Source organism: Triturus cristatus, chromosome 7 (genome assembly GCF_964204655.1).
Source record: "Triturus cristatus chromosome 7, aTriCri1.1, whole genome shotgun sequence".
Taxonomy (NCBI): Eukaryota; Metazoa; Chordata; class Amphibia; order Caudata; family Salamandridae; genus Triturus; species Triturus cristatus.
This window is the reverse complement of record NC_140590.1, coordinates 489,937,086-489,953,695: the sequence shown is the minus strand read 5'-3', so window position 1 is coordinate 489,953,695 and position 16,610 is coordinate 489,937,086. Positions and strand designations below refer to the sequence as shown.

Genomic DNA, 16,610 nt, shown 5'->3' with positions numbered 1-16,610 from the left:
CTCCCTTTTGTAGGAGTTTCCGCGTCTCTTCTCTGAGTATTGCCAGTTCTTGGGCCGATCTCTGTCTTCCCTTCGGCTTCCTGTTTGGAGGTCTTTTCTCCAAGTCTACGCAGTATCCGTACTGCACGATGTTCCGTATCCACTTGTCTGTGGTTAAACGCCGCCACTCCTGAAGGTAGAACCTCAGCCTTCCGCCTACTGGTGACGTATGCTCGTAGGCTCTTGAATCTTCTCTTCCCCCTGATGACACTTTTTTGCGCCTCACCCTTGGGGACCTTACGAGGGTAGGCGTCTTCTTGCGTGCTGAGTCACTTCGAGGAGGGCTGATCGCCCCCTCTCCTCCTTTGGCCACGTCCGTTCCCTCTACCGCGAAAGGACTGGCCCCGAGGTTGATATTGCCAGTTTTGCTTCTGCTGACTTTGTCCGTGACCTTCGCCCTGCTGACCTTGCTGGAACGCCTGGTGCGACGTCCCCTGTTGGCTTCCACCCCTACCGTAGGGTCTCCTCGAGGGATTTCCTCGTCTCATTCCCCTCAGCTGTAGGGCCCCCATGGACCTCGCTGTCTCGTTTTCCTTCTTGAGCTGGGTGAGCTTTTCGTCCACCGTTGCTCCGAACAGTGTCTCTCCGTTGAAGGGGGTGCCCAGGATGTTGTTCTGCACTTCCGGTTTGAATCCCGAGATTCTTAGCCATGCATGCCTCCTCTCTGTGACCCCTATGGCCATGAGTCTTGCTGAAGTCTCTGCCCCATCCAACGCCGTCTTTATACAGGAGTTGGCGATGTTCTTGCCTTCATCCACCAGGTGAGAGGCTCTCTGGCGGTATTCTTCGGGGAGGTGCTTTACTAGCTCCCCCATCTCATCCCAGTGTTGGTATTGGTGTCTATTGAGGAGTGCATTCGAATTCGCCATGCGCCAGTGCATTGCGGCGTTCCTCTCGACCTTTCTGCCTGTGAGGTCGATCCTCCTGCTCTCCTTATCCGGAGGTGGGCCCGAAGTTGCTGGAACGTTGGCCCTTCTCCTGGCCGTGGAGGCTATGATGGAGTCTGCGGTGACGCTACCCTTGATGTAAGGTGGGTCCAGGGAGGAGTGCTTATATTTCTTCTCTGTCCTGGGCGTGATCGACCGGCAGGTGGCAGGCTCCTTGAAGGCTTCTCTCCCCTGGTTCATCACGCTTTGTAGCATGGGGAGGAACTGACTCCTAGTCTGGATGGGGAGCAGTGTTTCGACGAGAAAATCGGCTTTCGGCCTCTCCTCGTCGAGTTTGACGCCGAAGGCCATTGCTGCGCTCTTCACCACCATATTGTATACCCCGATGTCGTCGGGTGGCGAAGGCCTCGAGGGGTACGTGTCCACGGCCTCCTCCGGGTTTTCGGTGTCGAGATCGTGCCATTCGACGTCGTTGCTGGTAGATGCCGCCGATTCGTAGAACGACTGTTGGTCTTCTTCCTCGGCTTCTTCCTCATAATAGGGCTCCTCTTCTTCCTCGAGATCCCTTGTCAGCCCTTCGGCGTCGAACTCGCCTTCGACCTCGACGACGTCCGCCGATGAAACCGTTGGAATCTTGAATTCCTTCATCCTGGCGTCGAACTCCTTCTTCCTTTGAAGGATGTTCTCCATTTCGGCCTCGAGCCGCCTCTTCTTTTTCTCCATTTCGGAGATGCTTTCGGCGTCGACCGCGGGTCTCTTCGATGAAACTTGCGTCGACGTCGAACGTTCTTTCTGCGTCGATCGGCCAGTTTCATGGGACGATTTCGACGACCCTTGCCTTTCGGCGTCTTTCTGCCCCAGGGAGTCCTTTTGTAAGGATCCGCTGGGCCTTTTGTCCGAAGTTCCCCCTTTGGACGTCGAAGTTTTCGGCGCCGGGGCTCCCTTCGTGGACCTTGACTCAGTTTTTCTCGAGTCACCCTCGTGTTTTCGAGGTGTCTTTTGATTTGCGCTCGACGATTCTCTTACCTCGTCTTCTTTCTTCTTGTCGGTCTCTACGACCGTGAAGTTTTCGGCTGTCTCGGCGACGTTGTCCTCGTCGTCCGTGTCGAGGCCCAGCTCGTAGAGTGTCGGGGGTTTCCCTTTGCCATCCATGTTGGCGTTGGCTCTTCTCTGCCTCTCTCTCACTCTGAGTGTCTTCGGCGCGAAGGCTGAGCAGGCGTTGCAGTCGATACTCCGGTGATCCACCGGTAGGCAGAGGTTGCAGACCGGATGCTGGTCTTTCTGCGCGAACTTGTGGTGGCAGTTTGGGCAGAACTTGAATGGCGTCTTGTCCATTTCGCTCAGGGTCTCTGAGCGTGCATTCTCCAAGGCTGTCGAAGAAAAAGGTTCGCTGGTCCTCTTTCTTCGCGCTCCTGATGAAATCTGTTCTATTCCTGATGTCTTCTCTTGATTCTATCGATGAAACTCGCTTTTCTTCCTTCTTCCTCCGAGTGAATTTCTGGAGCTTCCCGATGACGATCCAGACCCAACGGCGGAAAAAAGAAACTGAAGATGGCGCCCCAAAGGTGGGACTTCCGCAGGAAGCACGACGACGTCACGGGAGGTGCACCAAATGGTGGACGTCGACGCCCACCTGGGCTACAAAAAAAAAAAAAAAAACAAAGAAAAGACTACGAATCCGGACCCAACCACAAGATCGCGGAATAATGCACAGCATAGTGAATCCAGAAAGATTCACGCTGCAAAACTGTATGCTCACAGAAGACAATTTAAGGTCTTTCAAATGAGAGTCTAAGAGCTTCACAACGCTCTTGGTACAAACAATGGCACCTAGAAAGTGGTATTCCAATATGTATGTCACAGAGACCTATAGGTCGAAAGATTTTAAACATAAACAAGGCTAGCGAGGGCAATTTTAAACCCCAGGCGAAGACAGAATTCTCTTAAAGGAAAAGAAATGTTTTGATGACTGACTGATAAGTGAGGCCTTTGCCAGGCTGTAGCCCAGAAACATCTTTATGAAATAAATCAATTCAGAGTGAACAACGAGAATGTGTGCGATTTATGGACCACCCAAGCAAATAAGGGGCCTTTAGTATCTGGAATAATGCAGATTCCTCAGCCTACCTGGATTCAGCTCGACAAGAACAATTGTTACTTACCTGTAAACAGGTGGTTCTCCAGTATTGGTGTCTTTCATAGATTCACATGCTTGAATATTCCCCGTCGTCGGAGTGGGAGTCCCACGGTAAATAATATAGCAATATATACATCCATAATATATATATATATATATATATATACATATACATAAGTAATCATATAAAAACAGAGATATAAGTAAGTGATAACATCAAGAATGTCCCTATATGAAATTTCCATAGAGATACATGGAAAGAGAAAAAAGACATTTGTAGTCTATCTCTGTCATTATGTTAGTCCAAACTACGGCCAATCAGGCGCCAGCTCCTCTCTAGAACCTTCTCCTCAGAGCTCCTCACCTCAGATTTTCGTAGCACCAAAGTGACCTTTAGAGTGTATGAGGAGAAGAGAGCCTCTGAAGGGAGGAGGGAGGGTCGCATGTGAATCTATGAAAGACACCAATACTGGAGAACCACCTGTTTACAGGTAAGTAACAATTGTTCTTCTCCAGTATTGGGGTGTCTTTCATAGATTCACATGCTTGAATATAGAATAGCTAGCAGTAACAATCATCATTGTTTCCATGATCACACAGCTTCGAAATTATAATGACAATCAATCTTCTTATGCATATGACAGTACTGAATAACTGTAATTGTATAAATGCATTATATGTCAATTATAAATGGAAACAATATGGAGGCGGGAGGAAGAGGCTCACCTTATTTAAAAAGATTGCGTAGCACTGCCTGTCCTACTGCAGCGTCCTCTTCGCTTAACGTTGCCAAGCAGTAGTGCTTAGTAAACGTGTGTCTGGTCGACCACGTAGCTGCTCTGCAGATGTGTTGCAAAGGTACTCCAGCAAATAAGGCAGTAGATGATGATACTGCCCTAGTGGAGTGCGCTCTCACTGAAGACTGTAGGGGTTTGTTTGCCTTTTGGTGGCAGAAAACAATAGCTGCCGAAATCCAGCGTGCAATCGTCGGCTTAGTAACCTGACGTCCTTTATGACAACGTCCATATGCTATAAAAAGTTGATCGGATTTTCGAAACGAACTTGTCCTACTGATGTAGAATTTTAGGCATCGCTTCACGTCCAAAGAGTGCAATCTTTGCTCTGCAGGTGTCTGAGGATTGGCAAAGAAGGTCTTTAATATTACTGGTTCATTAATATGAAAATCAGTAGGCACCTTGGGTAGGAATGATGGATTGATGTGTAACACTACAGCATCCGGTTTGAACTGCAGGAACGGAGGTTTGACGGTAAAAGCATGAATGTTACTGACACGACGTGAAGACGTTAATGCCAGAAGTAGTGCGACCTTCCAAGTTAGATATTTTAAGTCGGCCTTGTGAATGGGCTCGAACGGAGGTCTCATCAATTGCGCCAACACAACGTTAAGATGCCACAACGGAGGAGGGCGCCGAATTGGCGGGAATTTCCGAAACAGACCTTTAAAAAATTGACGGATTATTCTTGAGGAACAAAGGGAATTTGATCCATCCTGTCGGAAACGGGAAATTGCTGCTAGGAAAACCCGTAGGGTTGCATAAGACAGTCCAGAATTAGCTAGGTGCAGGAAGAAAGGTAGTAATTGATTCGTCGTGGAGTGTATCGGGTGGACTCCGTTAGAAGCGCACCAGTGGCAGAATCTTTTCCATTTGAACTTGTACGTCCTGATTGTAGAGGGTGCTCTTGCTTGGGCCAAAATATCCCTACAATCCTGCGGGATGTCTAGATGGGCGAACTCATGGTGTTCAGGTTCCAGGCCGATAAGCTCAGTGAGGAGGGATTCGGATGGCAAATTCTCCCTTCGCTCATAGTGAGCAGATCTGTCCGATGTTGCAGGAGGATTGGTTGACATTGGGACATCAGGAGAAGTTCTGAGAACCACCCTTGTCGGGGCCAGCGTGGGGCTATTAGAATCAGGTGGCAAGGTTGTCTCTTCATCTTCCAAAGGACCCGAGGTATGAGGGGAATTGGAGGAAAGGCGTACGCAAATAGATTGCACCAGTTTATCAAAAGGGCATTCCCCAGCGACTCCTTGTGGGGATGCCAGCTTGCATAATTCCGGCATTTCCGGTTCTGCGGCGTAGCAAAAAGATCCAGTTGCGGACGACCCCATAGTTGGAATATCCTCTCTAGAGTGGGTTGGTGTAATTCCCACTCGTGGGTCAACGAGGAGGACCTGCTCAGGGAATCCGCTAGGACATTGGATACTCCTGGCAGGTGTACTGCTGTAATCATGATTTGATGACAGAGACCAGTCCCAAATTCTTTGAGCTAACCTGGAGAGACTTGGGGATTTTGTTCCGCCCTGTTTGTTCACATAGTGCATACAGGTTGTGTTGTCTGTCTGTATAAGCACTGATTCTCCTTGGATCAAGGGCAGAAAGGACTTTAGAGCGAGATAAATCGCCATCAACTCCAACCTGTTGATGTGCCAAGTTCTTTGGTGTGTTGACCATCTCCCTTTTAACGAGAGATCCTCCAAATGCGCGCCCCATTCCTCTAATGAGGCGTCTGTCGTGATTGTCCAGTCCGGCGGTACCAACAGAAAAGACGTGCCTTCTGTCAAGTTGGCTGGATTTGCCCACCATGCGAGTGCTGACCTCATTTGATCTGTGACACGTACCATGTCGTGGAAAGAACCCGTTACTTGACGCCACTGAACATCCAGTGCTTCCTGAATAGGACGTGTTCTCAGCCTGCAATGGGGAACTAAGGCAATGGAGGATGACGCCATCCCCAGAAACGATTTTAACAATCTCACAGAAACTGACTCTTTTGACTTGATCAAAGCCACCAGCCGTAGAATCTTTTGCAGACGCTCTAGGGAAAGAAACGCTCTTGCTGATACCGTTTCCAGAGTTGCTCCCAGAAAATCCCTTTGCTGAGCAGGATGAGGTTGGGATTTCGCTGCATTTATGGACAGACCTAATGAGCGAAACACGTTCTGGCATAGAAGTATGTGTTGTTTTAGGTGAGTGCTTGACTGAGATTTCAGGAGAAAGTCGTCCAGATATGGAAAAATTTGCACTCCCTGAAGTCGCAGAAACGCTATTACTGGAGCTAGTACCTTCGTGAACACACGAGGGGCCGAGCGCAGACCAAACGGTAACACTTTGAATTGGTAATCGTGTTGACCCACTCGAAAGCGCAGGAACTTGTGATGCCTTTGTAATATAGGAATATGAAAATAGGCATCCTGGAGATCTATGGTTGCCATGAAATCTTCCTGCGAGAGTAGACGCAAGATGTCTACTAGCGTCATCATACGAAAGGATTGGCTCTTTAGGTATTTGTTTAGTGCCCTTAGATCGAGGATGGGCCTCCACTCTCCGTTCTTCTTCGTGATCAGAAAGAATCGGGAATAAAAACCCTTTCCCCTTTGAGATACTGGCACCAATTCTACAGCTCCCTTCTGCTTTAGAAGTCGAACTTGATGCAAAAGTTCTTTCATGTGAGCAGGTGGTGGTCCGGAGGGTGGTGTGGAAGGAGGGAATTTGGTGAATTCTAAGGCGTGTCCTTTTTTCACAATGTCCAAAACCCAACGGTCCCTTGTGATGGAGGACCATTGAGAAAAGAACAGAGAGATTTGACCTCCAACCCTGCATGTCCGGAAAGAGTCACTGTCTTTTAGATGCGTTTCCTCTATATGAGGATTTCCCTCTATACGACTTGGAGGCCTGTTGTCGTGAAGATTGCTGTTGCTGGCCATTCGAATATCGGTTGGATCCTTGATTATAGGGTCTGTATTGATTACTACCCCTTCGAAAATTGGAGGAGGAGGTGCCGCGTCCGCGTGCACCACGAAAATTTTGCCTTTGAAATTGTAGGTTTCCTAAGGATCTAGCTGTTTCAGTATCCTTCTTTATGGACTGGAGTGCCTCATCAACGTGACTTCCAAATAACGCCTCGCCGTCGTAAGCCATGTTAAGGATCATGGACTGTACCTCCTGTCGAAAGGATGTTGATCTTAACCATCCTTGCCTGCGCAGAACAGCCGCTCCGGCAAGCTGACGGAACCCTGTGCAGGCGATGTCTACTGCACAATCAATTATCTCCGCCGATGCTGCTTCTCCCTCTTGAAGCAACTTCATTGCTTCTGCCTTAGATGGCTCCGGCAACTCTTGCAGCACATCTGAAATATCAGCCCACACTTGTCGGTCATAGCGACCCAAAATGGCCAAGGCATTAGCTGCTCTAACCACAGTAGAGGCCATTGAAGAGAACTTACGCCCTATGGCATCCATTCGACGTCCGTCACGATCCGGTGGTGCGGTGACAGTCGACGCCGGATTTTTTGCCTTACGTTGCGCTGCCTGCGTAACGACTGACTCAGGTTTAGCCTGTCCCGTGAGGCATGCTGGGGTTCCTATTGGTGCCTTATATTTCTTCTCTAATCTAGGCACCTGTGCCGGCAAGGTATTCGGTGTTTGCATCAACTTCTTGCCTTCTTCCCAAATAAATTCCACAATAGGAATAGCATGAGTCTGTTTAAAAGGTTGACTCTTAAAATCATACAGGAAACAATCTTCCTCTCTGCGCTCCGTTGTCAGTTTAAAACGTTGCGCCGCCCTCTCCATTAGTTGGTGAAAATTCGCTATGTCCACTGGAGGTGAATCCCCTGTTACTATCTGAGAGGGGGATGGAGTTTGTGCTTGGTCATTGTCCCACTCCGCCATATCATCGTCATCGTTATCCACATCCCCACTATCATCTGGGATTTCACCCTCTTCTGTTTCTTGAGGGACTTCCTGCGGAGGCTCATAGTGAGGCAACAATCTCTCTGGGACCTGCCTTGGTGGTGCAGACGGTAGCAGAGGTACATTTGGTATCGGTGGTATAGTTGTTGGAACCACAGGAGTTAACGGGACCTCAGAACGCTGTGGAGATAGTGGAAAGCGTTGATTGTAGTCATCCAACATGCGTTGGAGATTAGTTATGAGCGACAATGGAAGAGTCGCCGTTGCATGTTTCACAGGCACCTGCTGTATGTAAACTGGGTCTTCACCCTCACTGCTGTCATCCTGGCATTTAATTATCAAGTCGGATGGGCTTTGCGCCGTTCCAAAGGACTCCGGTAAACCCTCGGACTCCTGATCAGAATCCGTAGCAAATAAAGGGGAGGGAGGCTGCGCATCCCCTACAGGAATAATCTCTTCCTGCCTAACGAGGCTAGCACCAGTTGGTAATGGTGTCAAAGGAACCCCAGTGAATGATGAAAGCGGCGCTGAAGTTGCATGAGGTAGCTGTTCCCTCCTTGACCTTTGGGCAGACGAAATCTTGTTCACCTTTATCTTTATGAAAGAACCTGCCGTCGACTGCTGCATGGTATGCACTGTGGACGTCTTCAGCGAAGGCCTCGTCGACGGAGCTGTTGATAATGGAACGCTGGTCGACGGAATAAACGTCGACGGAATCTGTGCCAACGAAATCGACGTCGACGGAGCCGCCGTCGATGGAGCCGTCGCTGACGAGGCTTTAGTCGACGAAGTCACCGTCGACGAAGCCACCGTCGACGATCCCACCGTCGACGATCCCATCGACGGGATCTTCTTCTTCTTAGTCGACGAAGTGGACGCCGACGAGATCGATGACGTCTTCGTCGACGACACGGGTTGCGTCGACGGTACCTTTACCTTCATCGTCGACGACGATGTAATGGGCAAAATAGAAGTCCCCGCCCTTGAAGTGCTGATGGTCACCGTCGACGAGGATAACGTCGACAGAACACTCGTCGACGACGAAGCAGCCGATGTCGTCGTCAGAGTCACCGTCGACGAGCCAGATACAGCAGATCTCGTCGTCGGCAGCATCGTCGACGAGGCGGACAGTCTTTTTCCTGAGGACTGGGAAATAGACGCCTCTTCAGCCTGAGAACTATGTCCCGAAGGCGACAAAACAGTAGGTGAGACCGCAGAAGTGGTAGCTGACAGTTTCTTTTTCTTGAGGAAAGGAGATGGTAACTCCTGCACACTACTGCGCTTAGAGGCTGACTGAGAACGGCCAGAAAGAAGACTTTCCATGTCAGACACTGGGTCATCTTTATCCTTCAGTCTCTGAAGCCATATTAAGAGACGGCCTTCTCTGTCCTTTAAAGTCTTTGTAGAAAAAGTTCTACAAAATTTACATTTTGCCACTTCATGATCTGGGTACAAACAGTAAATACACTTACTGTGTGGGTCCTCAGAAAATAAACGCAGCTTTCCACACGAAGAACATGGTCTAAACAAAGATTTCTTACTTGAAGACATTCTGACTGACAAAAACTGAGCAGAGCTCAGGGAGACTCCCTGTCACACGACGTGCGGTAGAAAATCTGAGGTGAGGAGCTCTGAGGAGAAGGTTCTAGAGAGGAGCTGGCGCCTGATTGGCCGTAGTTTGGACTAACATAATGACAGAGATAGACTACGAATGTCTTTTTTCTCTTTCCATGTATCTCTATGGAAATTTCATATAGGGACATTCTTGATGTTATCACTTACTTATATCTCTGTTTTTATATGATTACTTATGTATATGTATATATATATATATATATTATGGATGTATATATTGCTATATTATTTACCGTGGGACTCCCACTCCGACGACGGGGAATATTCAAGCATGTGAATCTATGAAAGACACCCCAATACTGGAGAAGACAGTCTTCTAATCATCGCCAACAGCAAATTTTGTGTAAACCCGGTCACCAAATAAGCCATGGTCTTTGTAAAGACCAGAGAGATGGACTGAGTATATGTCCTGTACAGGCAGTGAAGATTTCCAGATTTCCCATTAATGGAAACACACTCTGTGCTCCTTGAGAACAAGCACTTGGCATACTAGAGGTTGAATAAGCACATCCAGTTGTAGTTCAATACAAATGTCAGTACCCAAGCTAGAATAAAGATCTTGCACTTCTACTTTTGGAGGCAGGAACGCAGAAGTGGTCTACATCATAAAGATCGTAGATAGAGTGGAACCCCCTCCCCCCCCCTCCATTTTAACCGAGGTGTCTATGCACCATTTCTTAGAGTAGGACCAGATATATTGCTCTAAACCTTCTGCAAATGTTCTTCGGACAGTAAGTAGAGCTGAAGCCACCTGGATGGTGGCGTTCATGGAACCTATAAAGAATAGCAGTTCTTAACAACTGAGAGAACCCATGTGCTTTAGTTTGTTTGGACTCAAGTGTGGGGGAACAGCTTCCTCAATAGTGGTGGGGGTGGGAGGAGGACTGGAATAGCTGGCTTAGGAAAAGTCATTTGAAATTGCTGGCCTGCGCAAAGTCTGGAGGAGCAGGTTTGTTCTTCCTCTTGCTGTCTCATCTTTCCCGAGGAAAAAAGTACCCAACTAGAGATCTGTGCTAAAAGGAATTCTTAACCTTAAGAGACTGGAAAGCCTTTGTAGTCTGAAAAAGAGTAACGCCAGGCTTCTACAACTTGGACAAGTGTGATTGGCCACAAATGTTTTGATCTTGCATTGCTGGAGGACTTCATTCGTAATGGAATCAAATTGATTCTTCCCACCACAATGAAGTCGATAATTTTCTTCAGAGTCTCTAGCTTCCTGTCAGCAAGGTAAACCATTACTGAGATTTGATGGTCAGACCTGTTCAAAGACCTAACATTCAAATCAATGAGATCCCTGTGCATCATTCATTTCTACTCTCCAACTTTCTTGCAATGGTTGTGCATAGACTGGACACGCCTCCTAGCTAGTGACTGAATCAAGAAGGCACAACAGTCACAATCAGGCCAGAGGTAGAGACCAAAGCTAGCTATGATGACCTAAGAATATAATATCTTTTTCTCATCTCTCTTCAGACATCTCGCCTCTTTGTTCATAAAGGAGAATTCTTTTGGCCCATGAAGGAAGCTGCTATTATAAGCACCGAGAGCTGGGGGGAATTGAAGACACAAAGAATAAGCAGGCCCATGCAGATATGTCAAATGACTCTGAGAAATGCTTCCTCTAAATATATGGGAATCATTTCAAAACTTAGGGTACTGTGGCATTTGTGAGAGACCGCTTAAAACTACCAAGACTTAGATGCCCTCATTCTCAAGCAGGGGCATCTGTTTCACAATGGACAGTGCCTCAAATGTCTTGGCCATGATGCCTATGGTTTAATGTAGGTCCCCGTACAGGAATCCTGATCGGTGTCTGGAATTCCCATGGGAGTGTCAGGCTGTTTTTTGGGGAGCAGGCTCATCTACAGATGAATCGCCCATCTCTGTTGTCCAAGTCAGGTGCAACTGGGACTGAAGGAGGTCAGTATTTGGATAGGGGTAGGTGGCGATGGCGCAGTTAGGATGATTGGTGCTATGGATTGATCCTCTGGCGATCCACAGAAGACAGCAGAAACATCACAAGAGAAGTAGGAAGCTGCACTGGGGCTTGAGCCTTAGGGGCCCGGGGATCACACTGGCCTTTTTGCACTCAGAGCACTGAGGACAGAGGGAGCAAGGCATTTCCTCCAGCTACTCCTGGTCTCAATTGGCAGACAAATCCAACCTATATGCCATGAAATTCAGAACTCTTGATGGACGGCTTTGGGAGAATCCACTGTGAAAACTGACCTGAGAGAAGGACTTCAAGTACCCCACTAAACTCCTCAGAAGCGTGGCCCCTAAAGTTGCTCCAGATGAAGAGGACTTTTAGAGCCAACAGCTGTGTTCCTTGGTAAAGTAGACCCAAGGAATCTTGGCCACCTCCCAACAGGACTGTAGCCAGTGGATTTCTGGGGAGCTAGTTTGGCAGGGTTCGGTTTTTCGGGTGTCATTCCACATATTTGTGTACATCTTGATCATTGGGCTGGACTCTTGGTCTTAGGGAGGACTCCTGATTGCTTATAGGTTGGGCAGGTTACCCCTATCCCAAAAAAGCCAAATGTTGACTTGTCTGACCTCAACAATTTCCGTCCTATTACTAACATTATGACATTAGCAAAACTGTTTGAGAACTGCATACACTTACAACTCTGCAACCCTATCAGACAGTTTCAGCTCCTTGACTACTGCCAATCTGATTTCAGAATAGATCATAGCCATTTTAATGCTATAACACTCATTATAGATGATGCCTTGAGATTACTTGATCAGAACAAACCCTGCCTACTTATGCTCCTTGCTCGACACGACAACATGATAGACCTTTTGGAGAAAAGGATGGGTTTATCTGGTCCAGTCATTAATTTTCTCCTCCATAATAGATTTCTAATATTTAGAGTCAATCAAATCCTATTCAACATTACTTTGATCTCGATTGGATTACCTAAAGGATACACAATCTCACTTACGCTATTCAACTTGTTCTTACACACTCAAATATACCGTCCCACATGCAAATGGCATACAATTCTACATGAAAATTTCCTCACCTGAAGATATCAAAACTCTTAACTGTGCCCTACTGAACTCCAACAATGGTTAACCCACAATCATCTTTTGCTTAACACACTCAAGACAGAATTTCTCCTGATCACCTCTGACAATCTCTCTATTCCCATAGATGAGTCGCTCAAACATCTTGCAGCGCTCAACGGCACCCCACATATTGTTGATTCTACTCGATCGTTAAGCATTTCTCTGGACAAATATCTGAATATGCAAGATTACATCAGTGCAGCTACCAAAAGGAGTCAACTACCTTTCGAACACTCTGAGGAAAATCAAACCTATACTACCCCCAGCTGACTTCAGGTTGCAGTCCACTTCCTAGTCATCTCCCACCTGGACTACAGGAGTACTACTCTTGCAGGTCTACCCAAAACCAGGACTGCATTATTAAGGCCCTCTCTAAACTCAGCTGCTAGACTTATAAAGGAATCCAGTAAATGTGACCACATCACACCTGACCTGAAACATCTCAATTGGCTGAAGCTAGAATTCAGTTTAAGATGCATGACCCATAAGGCTCTTCAGCACAACACTCCCATCTACTTGGCTGAAAAGATTTAACTATCGGGTGGGAGTCACTCCCAAAGAAGTTCTAACTCTATTGTTGAAGCCACAGAATTTCAACTACAAGAAAACTTATATTTCCTTTTCTGGTCTTGCCCCTAGAATATCTGATGCAATTCCGCCTGAAAGTAGATCTAATCCTTCAACTACGTACTTCAAAAAATAATTAAAGTCTGTTGCTGAATTAGTCCTGATTTCACTAAGTAGGACTATTTTCCCTATATACATTTCTGTATCCTGAGTACTCTTCGTTGTTTGTTTTTTAATGGTATATATTTTGTTTCATGCCTATCCTTTTGTTGTCGCTGCTACAACTTATTTGCTATTTGTACAACATATTGCCAACTGTATGTTTATCTGTGTTTTAACTTCTGTTACTATTTGTACAGCGCTCTGATACCCTGACAGGTCATGTACTCACTCTATGAAACTCCATAAATAAACAGTGTCTCAATGTCCTGAATTAAGGTATGGTGACATAAAAGTGCCCACTAAGACTCCAACCGGATACTATATGAATACAAGTATCTACCTTGTAGGGACAAACCAAGAAAGAAACATGGAAAATACCCAGTTTGATTTTATTGCTTCACCAATTCAAAACACAATGGGGTGATCTTTTTATTCACAGAAACTTCCAATTTACCATTATAGATTGTCAAGAGAATAAGGAGGGAGGATTCCTGCCCTAGATTGCATATGTCTGACAGTGGTAGTGGTCTACTGCCCTACCAAGGGACCAGGAAACTTTTCCTTGCTGAATTTGTAATACAATTAAACTTCACAGAGGAAGACATTGTTTTTAGAAGTGGCATCAACTTAGTGTGGGATGGGACTCTGGATAGACTGGTGACAGATAAAGGATATACTAACTCAATAACAGTGGGCCTAACATATTTGTTGAGAACTGAATGAACAAGGAAGGGATTTCATCTTTGTCTCTCACATCCACAGATCTTTCTTTCAAATAGACTGTATATCTGTCAGCAATTCTATTGCTTCTCTAGTACACGTAGGAGCAATCTCTGTCCGACAATGCCCTTGTGACGATAGAAGTGGATTAAGGATTGACACAGAAGAGAAGAGGTTATTGGAGGTTGCACTCACAGCCCTCACTCAGAGGCCATATCTTCAGATAAGAGAATACTTCACCATGAATGAAGGTAATGGAGTGTTTCTCACGAGGAGATACCTTTAAGGATGCGTGTAAGAGTACATTTATAGCAATGATTCAAGGATTTCACAGATTATGCACACTAGAAAAACAAAGCTAGAAGGGTGAAAACAAATGCACTCAACACAAATGTAGGTTGTTACCCTCTCTCTGCCTACTAAGAAATTACGGGGATCAAGAGCCAACTGAAGATAGCAGAAATTAGAAAATGTAATAAGACTAATTTCAGCAGAAAACTCCTCAGAGTGCACGGAAAACATATGTAGTTCAAGTAAAGATCCAAATACGTGCGCAAACTCAGGTGGAAATATTAGAATACGCTGTAGCTGCAGAAAAAGTATTACGAGTCACACAGGCTCATTAAAGCCCAAGGACCAGATGGTTATAGTGGTAACTTTTACAAAATGTTATGCCGCTGCTGGCCACCAAATAGACAGCACTGTACAAACATATGGTGGAGACAAATAGGTGACCCCCATTTATGAAGTAAATTTAACTGTCATCCTTAAACAGGGAAAGACCACGTTGCCACTGCTCTTCGTACAGACCTGAAGCCCTATTTACTATTGATATAGAATAGTGATATAAAACTATGCGAGAAGATACTTTAGGCTACAAATTTTAACAACAGATATTGTCCACACAGACCAGTCAGGCACTATAAATGACAATTACATGCATGATAATGTCAGGCGGCTAGTTGAGAAAGAAAGGTCCAGTGATTCTGGTGTCACTCACTGCCAAGAAGGTCTTCCACCAGGTGCACTGGCAGCGGTCATTCTTTGGAATGGTTCTAGAGACTAGCTTGGGGCCCAAATGTCAACCAAAGGCGATGCCCAATTATCGGTTTCCTACTGCTAGAATAATTTAATCGTTAACAGTTGGGTGTAACAACATAGCACAGGGAACCACTGTCGCCTCTTCTGTTTTTGGGTACTGAGCCGTCAGCCAATCATGTGCAACGATCCAATGATATCCAGATAGCCAGGGCACTGCTTGGACACAGATAAAAATCAAATCCCTTCCTGCCCCGATCACCCCGTAATACATCTTCTAGAATCTCACCGGCTAAGAAATTAACATGGGTAAATGTAAGATTCTGAACCTCACACTACCAGAGAAAATCGTTTCCCGCCTGAGACACGGGTATCTTTTTTAGTAGGTCACACAACATACTGAATACTTGGGCATCAAAGTAACACCCAACTTTTCAGACCCTTACTCAGCTAACTATTCTCCATTAATTTCCGACATCCGTAGAGACCTGGAGAAGTGATCCTCACTTCTGGTGTCACAGGTGGGTCAGATTTATATACTAAAAATGTATTTGCTTAAGAGGGTTTTAGCTCTCTGATAGGCAATACCATAAACGTTTTAATCAATTTTTCTAGAAGTGTCATAGCAAATTATATCCTGTTTCATTTGGACTGGATCAGCCCGAGAACATCAACAACATTGCTACAGTATAACAAATTACATGGGGGCTAGCACTACTAGATCTGTAGCTACATTAACACACAGCACCAATGAAGCCCAAATCTGAAACAGACAAAAACTGTCCACACGTTGGAAGGCAGTAATGCACAGTGTTGCAATGTCATCAGGTTGGAAAAATTATTTACTTATATTAAAGCACACCAACGTTAACAAAGTTTTTGATGTGGGATAACACAGCCTTAAAACATGAGCTTACTTTCTTTCCTTCTCGGTACAGCCAGATATATTTTAATCAAGTGTCCACCACAGACCTATAATTTGACCCATTTGATAAATGGCAATACCAGCACATCACTGGTTCAAAAGCCATGCACCAATCCCATATTTAATACCAGATAAGGGAGCTGATAAAATGTTGAATCAGTTGGTCTAAAACACCACAACACATCATAAATTTCAATTCCCCTCATGTCCCCTTGAAACTCATCCAAAGCGAAATAAAATATAGGAATTTCTTTAAATTGTTCAGAAATGCTTTTGTTTCTCAACTAGGGAAGCCTGAGAACAATGCCTAAATCTTGTGTTTCTATTTCAAACCGCATCTAGGGTGTCCAGCCAGACAAATCTAATTAAATCAGAGCAAAGATTTATTTTGATCTTTAATTGCTTCATTGGCATAATCGGATTGTTTCAAGACTCAAAAAGCAGCTGGTTAAATGTCACTCAAATTGAACTGAAATCAATACTCAAATGGTTCAAGGTTTCATATCTTGCCTCCTAGCTGCACAGAGAAAAGTGTCAGCCGAATCATTTCCGTCCCTTTTTCTGCACAGGTCCTTCAGTCAGCTTTAAGGAAAGGGATAACAAGAATTGGCAAAGCCAATAGGCCTCGCTATTGTGAGCTACTGGCTTTGCCAATGGTTTGACACTGCTGGGAGCGTTGTTTTGTAGGCAAATGCACTACATGTGTGGGC

The 16,610-nt window shown here is 45.8% G+C and overlaps 1 protein-coding gene across 4 annotated transcripts in view; it reads right to left on the bottom strand.

Annotated features, from left to right (window-relative positions):
- MYH10 (myosin heavy chain 10) overlaps positions 1-16,610 on the bottom strand; it is a 1,171,079-nt gene that overhangs the window by 927,384 nt on the left and 227,085 nt on the right. The window lies entirely within an intron of this gene.